Here is an 18,919-nt window from a genome sequence, read left to right on the forward strand (position 1 = left end):
TGAACATTAAATTCAACGTTATATTCAAGCATCAGCCATTTGTCTTTCTCGAAAAGAAATTGAATAAATCATTAAACAAATCATTATCCACTACCTGTTTCACTGTTTCTATTTGTACTGAGAAAGTCGTGTGCTTCTCGCGCTTGTAATCGATTCCACCGGTGATTTTTCTCAATTTTCAGGGGACTTCCCGCAAACGACCGACTTTTTCAGTAGAGGCGGGCACTCTTTCGCCAGTCAAATAGTTCTTAAAAGTTAAGCGATATTTCTTAGCAATTTGGACGAAGGAGGTTCTGTGATTGTCCTTTCTGGAATCACTGTTGGACGGTGAATCGAATGCATACCCTTTGGTCAATCAGCTGTATCAAATTTAAAAATCTTTGGAATGAATGAATGAAATTGTCATTTACCCCGTATCTACCCTGTACCTGGTTGACAATGTACGTCGTCCAGAAGGCCTTGCCAAAGGGATACTTTTTAACTTTTGATGCTTGATATCATTTCTATAAAGAACGGTTGGTCATTGTTTTTGCCCAGGTTTGTTAGAGACAATAGCTCGCCGGAATGTGTTAATATCTTCGTCCGATAACTATCGTCCTTTTAAAAGATATTGAGGTTGTTATAAGGTTAAACTCTTTGAAATGCCTCACTGTTTTTCTTTATTAAAATTTAAAGTATACATGTTTCAGAAAACGTCAACTCGGTATCGCTTCTCGGCCTTTTGGCTAAGATCATGTGTAGTATCTGTTCTTTTCAGCTTAATATCTGAAACGCGACTCACCGAGTCGCTTGTATATTAAACTGATTTTTGAACTTAGGCCATGGAATAGGGGCTTGCTCCGTCCTGGCCACGGGTTGGCCCGGTATTGCAGTACCTCCGGGATCGGCCCACCCCTCAAGGGGTTAATAAAATACCAAAGAAAGAATGTTACTTTTGTTTCACCTGAATTACGCTGTATTCTCTTGCCTTATTTTTCGTTCGTATTTCTTTCTTTTTTTATGGGGGGGGGGGGGGGGGTGGGGTCGAGGCTCTTTGTTTCATTGTAATTTGAACATTACATTCAACGTTATATTCAAGCATCAGCCATTTGTCTTTCTCGAAAAGAAATTGAATAAATCATTAAACAAATCATTATCCACTACCTGTTTCACTGTTTCTATTTGTACTGAGAAAGTCGTGTGCTTCTCGCGCTTGTAATCGATTCCACCGGTGATTTTTCTCAATTTTCAGGGGACTTCCCGCAAACGACCGACTTTTTCAGTAGAGGCGGGCACTCTTTCGCCAGTCAAATAGTTCTTAAAAGTTAAGCGATATTTCTTAGCAATTTGGACGAAGGAGGTTCTGTGATTGTCCTTTCTGGAATCACTGTTGGACGGTGAATCGAATGCATACCCTTTGGTCAATCAGCTGTATCAAATTTAAAAATCTTTGGAATGAATGAATGAAATTGTCATTTACCCCGTATCTACCCTGTACCTGGTTGACAATGTACGTCGTCCAGAAAGGCCTTGCCAAAGGGATACTTTTTAACTTTTGAAGCTTGATATCATTTCTATAAAGAACGGTTGGTCATTGTTTTTGCCCAGGTTTGTTAGAGACAATAGCTCGCCGGAATGTGTTAATATCTTCGTCCGATAACTATCGTCCTTTTAAAAGATATTGAGGTTGTTATAAGGTTAAACTCTTTGAAATGCCTCACTGTTTTTCTTTATTAAAATTTAAAGTATACATGTTTCAGAAAACGTCAACTCGGTATCGCTTCTCGGCCTTTTGGCTAAGATCATGTGTAGTATCTGTTCTTTTCAGCTTAATATCTGAAACGCGACTCACCGAGTCGCTTGTATATTAAACTGATTTTTGAACTTAGGCCATGGAATAGGGGCTTGCTCCGTCCTGGCCACGGGTTGGCCGGTATTGCAGTACCTCCGGGATCGGCCCACCCCTCAAGGGGTTAATAAAATACCAAAGAAAGAATGTTACTTTTGTTTCACCTGAATTACGCTGTATTCTCTTGCCTTATTTTTCGTTCGTATTTCTTTCTTTTTTTATGGGGGGGGGGGGGGTGGGGTCGAGGCTCTTTGTTTCATTGTAATTTGAACATTACATTCAACGTTATATTCAAGCATCAGCCATTTGTCTTTCTCGAAAAGAAATTGAATAAATCATTAAACAAATCATTATCCACTACCTGTTTCACTGTTTCTATTTGTACTGAGAAAGTCGTGTGCTTCTCGCGCTTGTAATCGATTCCACCGGTGATTTTTCTCAATTTTCAGGGGACTTCCCGCAAACGACCGACTTTTTCAGTAGAGGCGGGCACTCTTTCGCCAGTCAAATAGTTCTTAAAAGTTAAGCGATATTTCTTAGCAATTTGGACGAAGGAGGTTCTGTGATTGTCCTTTCTGGAATCACTGTTGGACGGTGAATCGAATGCATACCCTTTGGTCAATCAGCTGTATCAAATTTAAAAATCTTTGGAATGAATGAATGAAATTGTCATTTACCCCGTATCTACCTGTACCTGGCTGACAATGTACGTCGTCCAGAAGGCCTTGCCAAAGGGATACTTTTTAACTTTTGATGCTTGATATCATTTCTATAAAGAACGGTTGGTCATTGTTTTTGCCCAGGTTTGTTAGAGACAATAGCTCGCCGGAATGTGTTAATATCTTCGTCCGATAACTATCGTCCTTTTAAAAGATATTGAGGTTGTTATAAGGTTAAACTCTTTGAAATGCCTCACTGTTTTTCTTTATTAAAATTTAAAGTATACATGTTTCAGAAAACGTCAACTCGGTATCGCTTCTCGGCCTTTTGGCTAAGATCATGTGTAGTATCTGTTCTTTTCAGCTTAATATCTGAAACGCGACTCACCGAGTCGCTTGTATATTAAACTGATTTTTGAACTTAGGCCATGGAATAGGGGCTTGCTCCGTCCTGGCCACGGGTTGGCCCGGTATTGCAGTACCTCCGGGATCGGCCCACCCCTCAAGGGGTTAATAAAATACCAAAGAAAGAATGTTACTTTTGTTTCACCTGAATTACGCTGTATTCTCTTGCCTTATTTTTCGTTCGTATTTCTTTCTTTTTTTATGGGGGGGGGGTGGTGTCGAGGCTCTTTGTTTCATTGTAATTTGAACATTACATTCAACGTTATATTCAAGCATCAGCCATTTGTCTTTCTCGAAAAGAAATTGAATAAATCATTAAACAAATCATTATCCACTACCTGTTTCACTGTTTCTATTTGTACTGAGAAAGTCGTGTGCTTCTCGCGCTTGTAATCGATTCCACCGGTGATTTTTCTCAATTTTCAGGGGACTTCCCGCAAACGACCGACTTTTTCAGTAGAGGCGGGCACTCTTTCGCCAGTCAAATAGTTCTTAAAAGTTAAGCGATATTTCTTAGCAATTTGGACGAAGGAGGTTCTGTGATTGTCCTTTCTGGAATCACTGTTGGACGGTGAATCGAATGCATACCCTTTGGTCAATCAGCTGTATCAAATTTAAAAATCTTTGGAATGAATGAATGAAATTGTCATTTACCCCGTATCTACCCTGTACCTGGTTGACAATGTACGTCGTCCAGAAAGGCCTTGCCAAAGAGATACTTTTTAACTTTTGATGCTTGATATCATTTCTATAAAGAACGGTTGGTCATTGTTTTTGCCCAGGTTTGTTAGAGACAATAGCTCGCCGGAATGTGTTAATATCTTCGTCCGATAACTATCGTCCTTTTAAAAGATATTGAGGTTGTTATAAGGTTAAACTCTTTGAAATGCCTCACTGTTTTTCTTTATTAAAATTTAAAGTATACATGTTTCAGAAAACGTCAACTCGGTATCGCTTCTCGGCCTTTTGGCTAAGATCATGTGTAGTATCTGTTCTTTTCAGCTTAATATCTGAAACGCGACTCACCGAGTCGCTTGTATATTAAACTGATTTTTGAACTTAGGCCATGGAATAGGGGCTTGCTCCGTCCTGGCCACGGGTTGGCCCGGTATTGCAGTACCTCCGGGATCGGCCCACCCCTCAAGGGGTTAATAAAATACCAAAGAAAGAATGTTACTTTTGTTTCACCTGAATTACGCTGTATTCTCTTGCCTTATTTTTCGTTCGTATTTCTTTCTTTTTTTATGGGGGGGGGGGTGGGGTCGAGGCTCTTTGTTTCATTGTAATTTGAACATTACATTCAACGTTATATTCAAGCATCAGCCATTTGTCTTTCTCGAAAAGAAATTGAATAAATCATTAAACAAATCATTATCCACTACCTGTTTCACTGTTTCTATTTGTACTGAGAAAGTCGTGTGCTTCTCGCGCTTGTAATCGATTCCACCGGTGATTTTTCTCAATTTTCAGGGGACTTCCCGCAAACGACCGACTTTTTCAGTAGAGGCGGGCACTCTTTCGCCAGTCAAATAGTTCTTAAAAGTTAAGCGATATTTCTTAGCAATTTGGACGAAGGAGGTTCTGTGATTGTCCTTTCTGGAATCACTGTTGGACGGTGAATCGAATGCATACCCTTTGGTCAATCAGCTGTATCAAATTTAAAAATCTTTGGAATGAATGAATGAAATTGTCATTTACCCCGTATCTACCCTGTACCTGGTTGACAATGTACGTCGTCCAGAAAGGCCTTGCCAAAGGGATACTTTTTAACTTTTGATGCTTGATATCATTTCTATAAAGAACGGTTGGTCATTGTTTTTGCCCAGGTTTGTTAGAGACAATAGCTCGCCGGAATGTGTTAATATCTTCGTCCGATAACTATCGTCCTTTTAAAAGATATTGAGGTTGTTATAAGGTTAAACTCTTTGAAATGCCTCACTGTTTTTCTTTATTAAAATTTAAAGTATACATGTTTCAGAAAACGTCAACTCGGTATCGCTTCTCGGCCTTTTGGCTAAGATCATGTGTAGTATCTGTTCTTTTCAGCTTAATATCTGAAACGCGACTCACCGAGTCGCTTGTATATTAAACTGATTTTTGAACTTAGGCCATGGAATAGGGGCTTGCTCCGTCCTGGCCACGGGTTGGCCCGGTATTGCAGTACCTCCGGGATCGGCCCACCCCTCAAGGGGTTAATAAAATACCAAAGAAAGAATGTTACTTTTGTTTCACCTGAATTACGCTGTATTCTCTTGCCTTATTTTTCGTTCGTATTTCTTTCTTTTTTTATGGGGGGGGGGGGTGGGGTCGAGGCTCTTTGTTTCATTGTAATTTGAACATTACATTCAACGTTATATTCAAGCATCAGCCATTTGTCTTTCTCGAAAAGAAATTGAATAAATCATTAAACAAATCATTATCCACTACCTGTTTCACTGTTTCTATTTGTACTGAGAAAGTCGTGTGCTTCTCGCGCTTGTAATCGATTCCACCGGTGATTTTTCTCAATTTTCAGGGGACTTCCCGCAAACGACCGACTTTTTCAGTAGAGGCGGGCACTCTTTCGCCAGTCAAATAGTTCTTAAAAGTTAAGCGATATTTCTTAGCAATTTGGACGAAGGAGGTTCTGTGATTGTCCTTTCTGGAATCACTGTTGGACGGTGAATCGAATGCATACCCTTTGGTCAATCAGCTGTATCAAATTTAAAAATCTTTGGAATGAATGAATGAAATTGTCATTTACCCCGTATCTACCCTGTACCTGGTTGACAATGTACGTCGTCCAGAAAGGCCTTGCCAAAGGGATACTTTTTAACTTTTGATGCTTGATATCATTTCTATAAAGAACGGTTGGTCATTGTTTTTGCCCAGGTTTGTTAGAGACAATAGCTCGCCGGAATGTGTTAATATCTTCGTCCGATAACTATCGTCCTTTTAAAAGATATTGAGGTTGTTATAAGGTTAAACTCTTTGAAATGCCTCACTGTTTTTCTTTATTAAAATTTAAAGTATACATGTTTCAGAAAACGTCAACTCGGTATCGCTTCTCGGCCTTTTGGCTAAGATCATGTGTAGTATCTGTTCTTTTCAGCTTAATATCTGAAACGCGACTCACCGAGTCGCTTGTATATTAAACTGATTTTTGAACTTAGGCCATGGAATAGGGGCTTGCTCCGTCCTGGCCACGGGTTGGCCCGGTATTGCAGTACCTCCGGGATCGGCCCACCCCTCAAGGGGTTAATAAAATACCAAAGAAAGAATGTTACTTTTGTTTCACCTGAATTACGCTGTATTCTCTTGCCTTATTTTTTGTTCGTATTTCTTTTTTTTTTATGGGGGGGGGGGGGGTGTCGAGGCTCTTTGTTTCATTGTAATTTGAACATTACATTCAACGTTATATTCAAGCATCAGCCATTTGTCTTTCTCGAAAAGAAATTGAATAAATCATTAAACAAATCATTATCCACTCCTGTTTCACTGTTTCTATTTGTACTGAGAAAGTCGTGTGCTTCTCGCGCTTGTAATCGATTCCACCGGTGATTTTTCTCAATTTTCAGGGGACTTCCCGCAAACGACCGACTTTTTCAGTAGAGGCGGGCACTCTTTCGCCAGTCAAATAGTTCTTAAAAGTTAAGCGATATTTCTTAGCAATTTGGACGAAGGAGGTTCTGTGATTGTCCTTTCTGGAATCACTGTTGGACGGTGAATCGAATGCATACCCTTTGGTCAATCAGCTGTATCAAATTTAAAAATCTTTGGAATGAATGAATGAAATTGTCATTTACCCCGTATCTACCCTGTACCTGGTTGACAATGTACGTCGTCCAGAAGGCCTTGCCAAAGAGATACTTTTTAACTTTTGATGCTTGATATCATTTCTATAAAGAACGGTTGGTCATTGTTTTTGCCCAGGTTTGTTAGAGACAATAGCTCGCCGGAATGTGTTAATATCTTCGTCCGATAACTATCGTCCTTTTAAAAGATATTGAGGTTGTTATAAGGTTAAACTCTTTGAAATGCCTCACTGTTTTTCTTTATTGAAATTTAAAGTATACATGTTTCAGAAAACGTCAACTCGGTATCGCTTCTCGGCCTTTTGGCTAAGATCATGTGTAGTATCTGTTCTTTTCAGCTTAATATCTGAAACGCGACTCACCGAGTCGCTTGTATATTAAACTGATTTTTGAACTTAGGCCATGGAATAGGGGCTTGCTCCGTCCTGGCCACGGGTTGGCCCGGTATTGCAGTACCTCCGGGATCGGCCCACCCTCAAGGGGTTAATAAAATACCAAAGAAAGAATGTTACTTTTGTTTCACCTGAATTACGCTGTATTCTCTTGCCTTATTTTTCGTTCGTATTTCTTTCTTTTTTTATGGGGGGGGGGGGGGGGGTCGAGGCTCTTTGTTTCATTGTAATTTGAACATTACATTCAACGTTATATTCAAGCATCAGCCATTTGTCTTTCTCGAAAAGAAATTGAATAAATCATTAAACAAATCATTATCCACTACCTGTTTCACTGTTTCTATTTGTACTGAGAAAGTCGTGTGCTTCTCGCGCTTGTAATCGATTCCACCGGTGATTTTTCTCAATTTTCAGGGGACTTCCCGCAAACGACCGACTTTTTCAGTAGAGGCGGGCACTCTTTCGCCAGTCAAATAGTTCTTAAAAGTTAAGCGATATTTCTTAGCAATTTGGACGAAGGAGGTTCTGTGATTGTCCTTTCTGGAATCACTGTTGGACGGTGAATCGAATGCATACCCTTTGGTCAATCAGCTGTATCAAATTTAAAAATCTTTGGAATGAATGAATGAAATTGTCATTTACCCGTATCTACCCTGTACCTGGTTGACAATGTACGTCGTCCAGAAGGCCTTGCCAAAGAGATACTTTTTAACATTTGATGCTTGATATCATTTCTATAAAGAACGGTTGGTCATTGTTTTTGCCCAGGTTTGTTAGAGACAATAGCTCGCCGGAATGTGTTAATATCTTCGTCCGATAACTATCGTCCTTTTAAAAGATATTGAGGTTGTTATAAGGTTAAACTCTTTGAAATGCCTCACTGTTTTTCTTTATTAAAATTTAAAGTATACATGTTTCAGAAAACGTCAACTCGGTATCGCTTCTCGGCCTTTTGGCTAAGATCATGTGTAGTATCTGTTCTTTTCAGCTTAATATCTGAAACGCGACTCACCGAGTCGCTTGTATATTAAACTGATTTTTGAACTTAGGCCATGGAATAGGGGCTTGCTCCGTCCTGGCCACGGGTTGGCCCGGTATTGCAGTACCTCCGGGATCGGCCCACCCCTCAAGGGGTTAATAAAATACCAAAGAAAGAATGTTACTTTTGTTTCACCTGAATTACGCTGTATTCTCTTGCCTTATTTTTCGTTCGTATTTCTTCTTTTTTTATGGGGGGGGGGTGGTGTCGAGGCTCTTTGTTTCATTGTAATTTGAACATTACATTCAACGTTATATTCAAGCATCAGCCATTTGTCTTTCTCGAAAAGAAATTGAATAAATCATTAAACAAATCATTATCCACTACCTGTTTCACTGTTTCTATTTGTACTGAGAAAGTCGTGTGCTTCTCGCGCTTGTAATCGATTCCACCGGTGATTTTTCTCAATTTTCAGGGGACTTCCCGCAAACGACCGACTTTTTCAGTAGAGGCGGGCACTCTTTCGCCAGTCAAATAGTTCTTAAAAGTTAAGCGATATTTCTTAGCAATTTGGACGAAGGAGGTTCTGTGATTGTCCTTTCTGGAATCACTGTTGGACGGTGAATCGAATGCATACCCTTTGGTCAATCAGCTGTATCAAATTTAAAAATCTTTGGAATGAATGAATGAAATTGTCATTTACCCCGTATCTACCCTGTACCTGGTTGACAATGTACGTCGTCCAGAAAGGCCTTGCCAAAGAGATACTTTTTAACTTTTGATGCTTGATATCATTTCTATAAAGAACGGTTGGTCATTGTTTTTGCCCAGGTTTGTTAGAGACAATAGCTCGCCGGAATGTGTTAATATCTTCGTCCGATAACTATCGTCCTTTTAAAAGATATTGAGGTTGTTATAAGGTTAAACTCTTTGAAATGCCTCACTGTTTTTCTTTATTAAAATTTAAAGTATACATGTTTCAGAAAACGTCAACTCGGTATCGCTTCTCGGCCTTTTGGCTAAGATCATGTGTAGTATCTGTTCTTTTCAGCTTAATATCTGAAACGCGACTCACCGAGTCGCTTGTATATTAAACTGATTTTTGAACTTAGGCCATGGAATAGGGGCTTGCTCCGTCCTGGCCACGGGTTGGCCGGTATTGCAGTACCTCCGGGATCGGCCCACCCCTCAAGGGGTTAATAAAATACCAAAGAAAGAATGTTACTTTTGTTTCACCTGAATTACGCTGTATTCTCTTGCCTTATTTTTCGTTCGTATTTCTTTCTTTTTTTATGGGGGGGGGGGGTGGGGTCGAGGCTCTTTGTTTCATTGTAATTTGAACATTACATTCAACGTTATATTCAAGCATCAGCCATTTGTCTTTCTCGAAAAGAAATTGAATAAATCATTAAACAAATCATTATCCACTACCTGTTTCACTGTTTCTATTTGTACTGAGAAAGTCGTGTGCTTCTCGCGCTTGTAATCGATTCCACCGGTGATTTTTCTCAATTTTCAGGGGACTTCCCGCAAACGACCGACTTTTTCAGTAGAGGCGGGCACTCTTTCGCCAGTCAAATAGTTCTTAAAAGTTAAGCGATATTTCTTAGCAATTTGGACGAAGGAGGTTCTGTGATTGTCCTTTCTGGAATCACTGTTGGACGGTGAATCGAATGCATACCCTTTGGTCAATCAGCTGTATCAAATTTAAAAATCTTTGGAATGAATGAATGAAATTGTCATTTACCCCGTATCTACCCTGTACCTGGTTGACAATGTACGTCGTCCAGAAAGGCCTTGCCAAAGAGATACTTTTTAACTTTTGATGCTTGATATCATTTCTATAAAGAACGGTTGGTCATTGTTTTTGCCCAGGTTTGTTAGAGACAATAGCTCGCCGGAATGTGTTAATATCTTCGTCCGATAACTATCGTCCTTTTAAAAGATATTGAGGTTGTTATAAGGTTAAACTCTTTGAAATGCCTCACTGTTTTTCTTTATTAAAATTTAAAGTATACATGTTTCAGAAAACGTCAACTCGGTATCGCTTCTCGGCCTTTTGGCTAAGATCATGTGTAGTATCTGTTCTTTTCAGCTTAATATCTGAAACGCGACTCACCGAGTCGCTTGTATATTAAACTGATTTTTGAACTTAGGCCATGGAATAGGGGCTTGCTCCGTCCTGGCCACGGGTTGGCCCGGTATTGCAGTACCTCCGGGATCGGCCCACCCCTCAAGGGGTTAATAAAATACCAAAGAAAGAATGTTACTTTTGTTTCACCTGAATTACGCTGTATTCTCTTGCCTTATTTTTCGTTCGTATTTCTTTCTTTTTTTATGGGGGGGGGGTGGTGTCGAGGCTCTTTGTTTCATTGTAATTTGAACATTACATTCAACGTTATATTCAAGCATCAGCCATTTGTCTTTCTCGAAAAGAAATTGAATAAATCATTAAACAAATCATTATCCACTACCTGTTTCACTGTTTCTATTTGTACTGAGAAAGTCGTGTGCTTCTCGCGCTTGTAATCGATTCCACCGGTGATTTTTCTCAATTTTCAGGGGACTTCCCGCAAACGACCGACTTTTTCAGTAGAGGCGGGCACTCTTTCGCCAGTCAAATAGTTCTTAAAAGTTAAGCGATATTTCTTAGCAATTTGGACGAAGGAGGTTCTGTGATTGTCCTTTCTGGAATCACTGTTGGACGGTGAATCGAATGCATACCCTTTGGTCAATCAGCTGTATCAAATTTAAAAATCTTTGGAATGAATGAATGAAATTGTCATTTACCCCGTATCTACCCTGTACCTGGTTGACAATGTACGTCGTCCAGAAAGGCCTTGCCAAAGAGATACTTTTTAACTTTTGATGCTTGATATCATTTCTATAAAGAACGGTTGGTCATTGTTTTTGCCCAGGTTTGTTAGAGACAATAGCTCGCCGGAATGTGTTAATATCTTCGTCCGATAACTATCGTCCTTTTAAAAGATATTGAGGTTGTTATAAGGTTAAACTCTTTGAAATGCCTCACTGTTTTTCTTTATTAAAATTTAAAGTATACATGTTTCAGAAAACGTCAACTCGGTATCGCTTCTCGGCCTTTTGGCTAAGATCATGTGTAGTATCTGTTCTTTTCAGCTTAATATCTGAAACGCGACTCACCGAGTCGCTTGTATATTAAACTGATTTTTGAACTTAGGCCATGGAATAGGGGCTTGCTCCGTCCTGGCCACGGGTTGGCCCGGTATTGCAGTACCTCCGGGATCGGCCCACCCTCAAGGGGTTAATAAAATACCAAAGAAAGAATGTTACTTTTGTTTCACCTGAATTACGCTGTATTCTCTTGCCTTATTTTTCGTTCGTATTTCTTTCTTTTTTTATGGGGGGGGGGGGGGGTGTCGAGGCTCTTTGTTTCATTGTAATTTGAACATTACATTCAACGTTATATTCAAGCATCAGCCATTTGTCTTTCTCGAAAAGAAATTGAATAAATCATTAAACAAATCATTATCCACTACCTGTTTCACTGTTTCTATTTGTACTGAGAAAGTCGTGTGCTTCTCGCGCTTGTAATCGATTCCACCGGTGATTTTTCTCAATTTTCAGGGGACTTCCCGCAAACGACCGACTTTTTCAGTAGAGGCGGGCACTCTTTCGCCAGTCAAATAGTTCTTAAAAGTTAAGCGATATTTCTTAGCAATTTGGACGAAGGAGGTTCTGTGATTGTCCTTTCTGGAATCACTGTTGGACGGTGAATCGAATGCATACCCTTTGGTCAATCAGCTGTATCAAATTTAAAAATCTTTGGAATGAATGAATGAAATTGTCATTTACCCCGTATCTACCCTGTACCTGGTTGACAATGTACGTCGTCCAGAAAGGCCTTGCCAAAGAGATACTTTTTAACTTTTGATGCTTGATATCATTTCTATAAAGAACGGTTGGTCATTGTTTTTGCCCAGGTTTGTTAGAGACAATAGCTCGCCGGAATGTGTTAATATCTTCGTCCGATAACTATCGTCCTTTTAAAAGATATTGAGGTTGTTATAAGGTTAAACTCTTTGAAATGCCTCACTGTTTTTCTTTATTAAAATTTAAAGTATACATGTTTCAGAAAACGTCAACTCGGTATCGCTTCTCGGCCTTTTGGCTAAGATCATGTGTAGTATCTGTTCTTTTCAGCTTAATATCTGAAACGCGACTCACCGAGTCGCTTGTATATTAAACTGATTTTTGAACTTAGGCCATGGAATAGGGGCTTGCTCCGTCCTGGCCACGGGTTGGCCCGGTATTGCAGTACCTCCGGGATCGGCCCACCCTCAAGGGGTTAATAAAATACCAAAGAAAGAATGTTACTTTTGTTTCACCTGAATTACGCTGTATTCTCTTGCCTTATTTTTCGTTCGTATTTCTTTCTTTTTTTATGGGGGGGGGGGGTGGTGTCGAGGCTCTTTGTTTCATTGTAATTTGAACATTACATTCAACGTTATATTCAAGCATCAGCCATTTGTCTTTCTCGAAAAGAAATTGAATAAATCATTAAACAAATCATTATCCACTACCTGTTTCACTGTTTCTATTTGTACTGAGAAAGTCGTGTGCTTCTCGCGCTTGTAATCGATTCCACCGGTGATTTTTCTCAATTTTCAGGGGACTTCCGTAAACGACCGACTTTTTCAGTAGAGGCGGGCACTCTTTCGCCAGTCAAATAGTTCTTAAAAGTTAAGCGATATTTCTTAGCAATTTGGACGAAGGAGGTTCTGTGATTGTCCTTTCTGGAATCACTGTTGGACGGTGAATCGAATGCATACCCTTTGGTCAATCAGCTGTATCAAATTTAAAAATCTTTGGAATGAATGAATGAAATTGTCATTTACCCCGTATCTACCCTGTACCTGGTTGACAATGTACGTCGTCCAGAAGGCCTTGCCAAAGGGATACTTTTTAACTTTTGAAGCTTGATATCATTTCTATAAAGAACGGTTGGTCATTGTTTTTGCCCAGGTTTGTTAGAGACAATAGCTCGCCGGAATGTGTTAATATCTTCGTCCGATAACTATCGTCCTTTTAAAAGATATTGAGGTTGTTATAAGGTTAAACTCTTTGAAATGCCTCACTGTTTTTCTTTATTAAAATTTAAAGTATACATGTTTCAGAAAACGTCAACTCGGTATCGCTTCTCGGCCTTTTGGCTAAGATCATGTGTAGTATCTGTTCTTTTCAGCTTAATATCTGAAACGCGACTCACCGAGTCGCTTGTATATTAAACTGATTTTTGAACTTAGGCCATGGAATAGGGGCTTGCTCCGTCCTGGCCACGGGTTGGCCCGGTATTGCAGTACCTCCGGGATCGGCCCACCCCTCAAGGGGTTAATAAAATACCAAAGAAAGAATGTTACTTTTGTTTCACCTGAATTACGCTGTATTCTCTTGCCTTATTTTTCGTTCGTATTTCTTTCTTTTTTTATGGGGGGGGGGGTGGTGTCGAGGCTCTTTGTTTCATTGTAATTTGAACATTACATTCAACGTTATATTCAAGCATCAGCCATTTGTCTTTCTCGAAAAGAAATTGAATAAATCATTAAACAAATCATTATCCACTACCTGTTTCACTGTTTCTATTTGTACTGAGAAAGTCGTGTGCTTCTCGCGCTTGTAATCGATTCCACCGGTGATTTTTCTCAATTTTCAGGGGACTTCCCGCAAACGACCGACTTTTTCAGTAGAGGCGGGCACTCTTTCGCCAGTCAAATAGTTCTTAAAAGTTAAGCGATATTTCTTAGCAATTTGGACGAAGGAGGTTCTGTGATTGTCCTTTCTGGAATCACTGTTGGACGGTGAATCGAATGCATACCCTTTGGTCAATCAGCTGTATCAAATTTAAAAATCTTTGGAATGAATGAATGAAATTGTCATTTACCCCGTATCTACCCTGTACCTGGTTGACAATGTACGTCGTCCAGAAAGGCCTTGCCAAAGAGATACTTTTTAACTTTTGAAGCTTGATATCATTTCTATAAAGAACGGTTGGTCATTGTTTTTGCCCAGGTTTGTTAGAGACAATAGCTCGCCGGAATGTGTTAATATCTTCGTCCGATAACTATCGTCCTTTTAAAAGATATTGAGGTTGTTATAAGGTTAAACTCTTTGAAATGCCTCACTGTTTTTCTTTATTGAAATTTAAAGTATACATGTTTCAGAAAACGTCAACTCGGTATCGCTTCTCGGCCTTTTGGCTAAGATCATGTGTAGTATCTGTTCTTTTCAGCTTAATATCTGAAACGCGACTCACCGAGTCGCTTGTATATTAAACTGATTTTTGAACTTAGGCCATGGAATAGGGGCTTGCTCCGTCCTGGCCACGGGTTGGCCCGGTATTGCAGTACCTCCGGGATCGGCCCACCCCTCAAGGGGTTAATAAAATACCAAAGAAAGAATGTTACTTTTGTTTCACCTGAATTACGCTGTATTCTCTTGCCTTATTTTTCGTTCGTATTTCTTTTTTTTTTATGGGGGGGGGGGGGGGGTGTCGAGGCTCTTTGTTTCATTGTAATTTGAACATTACATTCAACGTTATATTCAAGCATCAGCCATTTGTCTTTCTCGAAAAGAAATTGAATAAATCATTAAACAAATCATTATCCACTCCCTGTTTCACTGTTTCTATTTGTACTGAGAAAGTCGTGTGCTTCTCGCGCTTGTAATCGATTCCACCGGTGATTTTTCTCAATTTTCAGGGGACTTCCCGCAAACGACCGACTTTTTCAGTAGAGGCGGGCACTCTTTCGCCAGTCAAATAGTTCTTAAAAGTTAAGCGATATTTCTTAGCAATTTGGACGAAGGAGGTTCTGTGATTGTCCTTTCTGGAATCACTGTTGGACGGTGAATCGAATGCATACCCTTTGGTCAATCAGCTGTATCAAATTTAAAAATCTTTGGAATGAATGAATGAAATTGTCATTTACCCCGTATCTACCCTGTACCTGGTTGACAATGTACGTCGTCCAGAAAGGCCTTGCCAAAGGGATACTTTTTAACTTTTGAAGCTTGATATCATTTCTATAAAGAACGGTTGGTCATTGTTTTTGCCCAGGTTTGTTAGAGACAATAGCTCGCCGGAATGTGTTAATATCTTCGTCCGATAACTATCGTCCTTTTAAAAGATATTGAGGTTGTTATAAGGTTAAACTCTTTGAAATGCCTCACTGTTTTTCTTTATTAAAATTTAAAGTATACATGTTTCAGAAAACGTCAACTCGGTATCGCTTCTCGGCCTTTTGGCTAAGATCATGTGTAGTATCTGTTCTTTTCAGCTTAATATCTGAAACGCGACTCACCGAGTCGCTTGTATATTAAACTGATTTTTGAACTTAGGCCATGGAATAGGGGCTTGCTCCGTCCTGGCCACGGGTTGGCCCGGTATTGCAGTACCTCCGGGATCGGCCCACCCCTCAAGGGGTTAATAAAATACCAAAGAAAGAATGTTACTTTTGTTTCACCTGAATTACGCTGTATTCTCTTGCCTTATTTTTCGTTCGTATTTCTTTCTTTTTTTATGGGGGGGGGGGGTGGGGTCGAGGCTCTTTGTTTCATTGTAATTTGAACATTACATTCAACGTTATATTCAAGCATCAGCCATTTGTCTTTCTCGAAAAGAAATTGAATAAATCATTAAACAAATCATTATCCACTACCTGTTTCACTGTTTCTATTTGTACTGAGAAAGTCGTGTGCTTCTCGCGCTTGTAATCGATTCCACCGGTGATTTTTCTCAATTTTCAGGGGACTTCCCGCAAACGACCGACTTTTTCAGTAGAGGCGGGCACTCTTTCGCCAGTCAAATAGTTCTTAAAAGTTAAGCGATATTTCTTAGCAATTTGGACGAAGGAGGTTCTGTGATTGTCCTTTCTGGAATCACTGTTGGACGGTGAATCGAATGCATACCCTTTGGTCAATCAGCTGTATCAAATTTAAAAATCTTTGGAATGAATGAATGAAATTGTCATTTACCCCGTATCTACCCTGTACCTGGTTGACAATGTACGTCGTCCAGAAAGGCCTTGCCAAAGAGATACTTTTTAACTTTTGATGCTTGATATCATTTCTATAAAGAACGGTTGGTCATTGTTTTTGCCCAGGTTTGTTAGAGACAATAGCTCGCCGGAATGTGTTAATATCTTCGTCCGATAACTATCGTCCTTTTAAAAGATATTGAGGTTGTTATAAGGTTAAACTCTTTGAAATGCCTCACTGTTTTTCTTTATTAAAATTTAAAGTATACATGTTTCAGAAAACGTCAACTCGGTATCGCTTCTCGGCCTTTTGGCTAAGATCATGTGTAGTATCTGTTCTTTTCAGCTTAATATCTGAAACGCGACTCACCGAGTCGCTTGTATATTAAACTGATTTTTGAACTTAGGCCATGGAATAGGGGCTTGCTCCGTCCTGGCCACGGGTTGGCCCGGTATTGCAGTACCTCCGGGATCGGCCCACCCCTCAAGGGGTTAATAAAATACCAAAGAAAGAATGTTACTTTTGTTTCACCTGAATTACGCTGTATTCTCTTGCCTTATTTTTCGTTCGTATTTCTTTCTTTTTTTATGGGGGGGGGGGGGGTGGGGTCGAGGCTCTTTGTTTCATTGTAATTTGAACATTACATTCAACGTTATATTCAAGCATCAGCCATTTGTCTTTCTCGAAAGAAATTGAATAAATCATTAAACAAATCATTATCCACTACCTGTTTCACTGTTTCTATTTGTACTGAGAAAGTCGTGTGCTTCTCGCGCTTGTAATCGATTCCACCGGTGATTTTTCTCAATTTTCAGGGGACTTCCCGCAAACGACCGACTTTTTCAGTAGAGGCGGGCACTCTTTCGCCAGTCAAATAGTTCTTAAAAGTTAAGCGATATTTCTTAGCAATTTGGACGAAGGAGGTTCTGTGATTGTCCTTTCTGGAATCACTGTTGGACGGTGAATCGAATGCATACCCTTTGGTCAATCAGCTGTATCAAATTTAAAAATCTTTGGAATGAATGAATGAAATTGTCATTTACCCCGTATCTACCCTGTACCTGGTTGACAATGTACGTCGTCCAGAAGGCCTTGCCAAAGGGATACTTTTTAACTTTTGATGCTTGATATCATTTCTATAAAGAACGGTTGGTCATTGTTTTTGCCCAGGTTTGTTAGAGACAATAGCTCGCCGGAATGTGTTAATATCTTCGTCCGATAACTATCGTCCTTTTAAAAGATATTGAGGTTGTTATAAGGTTAAACTCTTTGAAATGCCTCACTGTTTTTCTTTATTAAAATTTAAAGTATACATGTTTCAGAAAACGTCAACTCGGTATCGCTTCTCGGCCTTTTGGCTAAGATCATGTGTAGTATCTGTTCTTTTCAGCTTAATATCTGAAACGCGACTCACCGAGTCGCTTGTATATTAAACTGATTTTTGAACTTAGGCCATGGAATAGGGGCTTGCTCCGTCCTGGCCACGGGTTGGCCCGGTATTGCAGTACCTCCGGGATCGGCCCACCCCTCAAGGGGTTAATAAAATACCAAAGAAAGAATGTTACTTTTGTTTCACCTGAATTACGCTGTATTCTCTTGCCTTATTTTTCGTTCGTATTTCTTTCTTTTTTATGGGGGGGGGGTGGTGTCGAGGCTCTTTGTTTCATTGTAATTTGAACATTACATTCAACGTTATATTCAAGCATCAGCCATTTGTCTTTCTCGAAAGAAATTGAATAAATCATTAAACAAATCATTATCCACTACCTGTTTCACTGTTTCTATTTGTACTGAGAAAGTCGTGTGCTTCTCGCGCTTGTAATCGATTCCACCGGTGATTTTTCTCAATTTTCAGGGGACTTCCGTAAACGACCGACTTTTTCAGTAGAGGCGGGCACTCTTTCGCCAGTCAAATAGTTCTTAAAGTTAAGCGATATTTCTTAGCAATTTGGACGAAGGAGGTTCTGTGATTGTCCTTTCTGGAATCACTGTTGGACGGTGAATCGAATGCATACCCTTTGGTCAATCAGCTGTATCAAATTTAAAAATCTTTGGAATGAATGAATGAAATTGTCATTTACCCCGTATCTACCCTGTACCTGGTTGACAATGTACGTCGTCCAGAAAGGCCTTGCCAAAGAGATACTTTTTAACTTTTGATGCTTGATATCATTTCTATAAAGAACGGTTGGTCATTGTTTTTGCCCAGGTTTGTTAGAGACAATAGCTCGCCGGAATGTGTTAATATCTTCGTCCGATAACTATCGTCCTTTTAAAAGATATTGAGGTTGTTATAAGGTTAAACTCTTTGAAATGCCTCACTGTTTTTCTTTATTAAAATTTAAAGTATACATGTTTCAGAAAACGGCAAACCGGTATCGCTTCTCGGCCTTTTGGCTAAGATCATGTGTAGTATCTGTTCTTTTCAGCTTAATATCTGAAACGCGACTCACCGAGTCGCTTGTATATTAAACTGATTTTTGAACTTAGGCCATGGAAAGGGGCTTGCTCCGTCCTGGCCACGGGTTGGCCCGGTATTGCAGTACCTCCGGGATCGGCCCACCCTCAAGGGGTTAATAAAATACCAAAGAAAGAATGTTACTTTTGTTCACCTGAATTACGCTGTATTCTCTTGCCTTATTTTTCGTTCGTATTCTTTCTTTTTTATGGGGGGGGGGGTGGTGTCGAGGCTCTTTGTTTCATTGTAATTTGAACATTACATTCAACGTTATATTCAAGCATCAGCCATTTGTCTTTCTCGAAAAGAAATTGAATAAATCATTAAACAAATCATTATCCACTACCTGTTTCACTGTTTCTATTTGTACTGAGAAAGTCGTGTGCTTCTC

General features: G+C 39.7%; 18 non-coding genes across 18 annotated transcripts; all 18 read left to right on the plus strand.

Moving 5' to 3' along the window:
- The first annotated feature begins 705 nt into the window (after window positions 1-705).
- On the plus strand, window positions 706-897 carry LOC121420870. The gene has a single exon (XR_005970861.1). It is a non-coding gene; the product is annotated as a U2 spliceosomal RNA (small nuclear RNA).
- Window positions 898-1,755: 858 nt separating this feature from the next.
- Window positions 1,756-1,946, plus strand: LOC121420902. Its single transcript, XR_005970891.1, has one exon. It is a non-coding gene; the product is annotated as a U2 spliceosomal RNA (small nuclear RNA).
- An 853-nt stretch (window positions 1,947-2,799) lies between these two features.
- On the plus strand, window positions 2,800-2,991 carry LOC121420882. Its single transcript, XR_005970872.1, has one exon. It is a non-coding gene; the product is annotated as a U2 spliceosomal RNA (small nuclear RNA).
- Window positions 2,992-3,842: 851 nt separating this feature from the next.
- Window positions 3,843-4,034, plus strand: LOC121420894. Its single transcript, XR_005970883.1, has one exon. It is a non-coding gene; the product is annotated as a U2 spliceosomal RNA (small nuclear RNA).
- Window positions 4,035-4,886: 852 nt separating this feature from the next.
- Window positions 4,887-5,078, plus strand: LOC121420905. The gene has a single exon (XR_005970894.1). It is a non-coding gene; the product is annotated as a U2 spliceosomal RNA (small nuclear RNA).
- An 853-nt stretch (window positions 5,079-5,931) lies between these two features.
- LOC121420917 lies at window positions 5,932-6,123 on the plus strand. Its single transcript, XR_005970905.1, has one exon. It is a non-coding gene; the product is annotated as a U2 spliceosomal RNA (small nuclear RNA).
- An 849-nt stretch (window positions 6,124-6,972) lies between these two features.
- Window positions 6,973-7,164, plus strand: LOC121420891. The gene has a single exon (XR_005970880.1). It is a non-coding gene; the product is annotated as a U2 spliceosomal RNA (small nuclear RNA).
- An 850-nt stretch (window positions 7,165-8,014) lies between these two features.
- Window positions 8,015-8,206, plus strand: LOC121420871. Its single transcript, XR_005970862.1, has one exon. It is a non-coding gene; the product is annotated as a U2 spliceosomal RNA (small nuclear RNA).
- An 850-nt stretch (window positions 8,207-9,056) lies between these two features.
- LOC121420903 lies at window positions 9,057-9,247 on the plus strand. Its single transcript, XR_005970892.1, has one exon. It is a non-coding gene; the product is annotated as a U2 spliceosomal RNA (small nuclear RNA).
- Window positions 9,248-10,100: 853 nt separating this feature from the next.
- On the plus strand, window positions 10,101-10,292 carry LOC121420872. Its single transcript, XR_005970863.1, has one exon. It is a non-coding gene; the product is annotated as a U2 spliceosomal RNA (small nuclear RNA).
- An 851-nt stretch (window positions 10,293-11,143) lies between these two features.
- LOC121420892 lies at window positions 11,144-11,335 on the plus strand. Its single transcript, XR_005970881.1, has one exon. It is a non-coding gene; the product is annotated as a U2 spliceosomal RNA (small nuclear RNA).
- An 852-nt stretch (window positions 11,336-12,187) lies between these two features.
- On the plus strand, window positions 12,188-12,379 carry LOC121420893. The gene has a single exon (XR_005970882.1). It is a non-coding gene; the product is annotated as a U2 spliceosomal RNA (small nuclear RNA).
- Window positions 12,380-13,229: 850 nt separating this feature from the next.
- Window positions 13,230-13,421, plus strand: LOC121420873. Its single transcript, XR_005970864.1, has one exon. It is a non-coding gene; the product is annotated as a U2 spliceosomal RNA (small nuclear RNA).
- An 852-nt stretch (window positions 13,422-14,273) lies between these two features.
- LOC121420875 lies at window positions 14,274-14,465 on the plus strand. The gene has a single exon (XR_005970865.1). It is a non-coding gene; the product is annotated as a U2 spliceosomal RNA (small nuclear RNA).
- An 853-nt stretch (window positions 14,466-15,318) lies between these two features.
- Window positions 15,319-15,510, plus strand: LOC121420876. The gene has a single exon (XR_005970866.1). It is a non-coding gene; the product is annotated as a U2 spliceosomal RNA (small nuclear RNA).
- An 853-nt stretch (window positions 15,511-16,363) lies between these two features.
- On the plus strand, window positions 16,364-16,555 carry LOC121420877. The gene has a single exon (XR_005970867.1). It is a non-coding gene; the product is annotated as a U2 spliceosomal RNA (small nuclear RNA).
- Window positions 16,556-17,408: 853 nt separating this feature from the next.
- On the plus strand, window positions 17,409-17,600 carry LOC121420878. Its single transcript, XR_005970868.1, has one exon. It is a non-coding gene; the product is annotated as a U2 spliceosomal RNA (small nuclear RNA).
- An 847-nt stretch (window positions 17,601-18,447) lies between these two features.
- Window positions 18,448-18,638, plus strand: LOC121420899. Its single transcript, XR_005970888.1, has one exon. It is a non-coding gene; the product is annotated as a U2 spliceosomal RNA (small nuclear RNA).
- Window positions 18,639-18,919: the final 281 nt, after the last annotated feature.

This window comes from Lytechinus variegatus, chromosome 8, assembly GCF_018143015.1.
Source record: "Lytechinus variegatus isolate NC3 chromosome 8, Lvar_3.0, whole genome shotgun sequence".
Lineage (NCBI taxonomy): Eukaryota > Metazoa > Echinodermata > Echinoidea > Temnopleuroida > Toxopneustidae > Lytechinus > Lytechinus variegatus.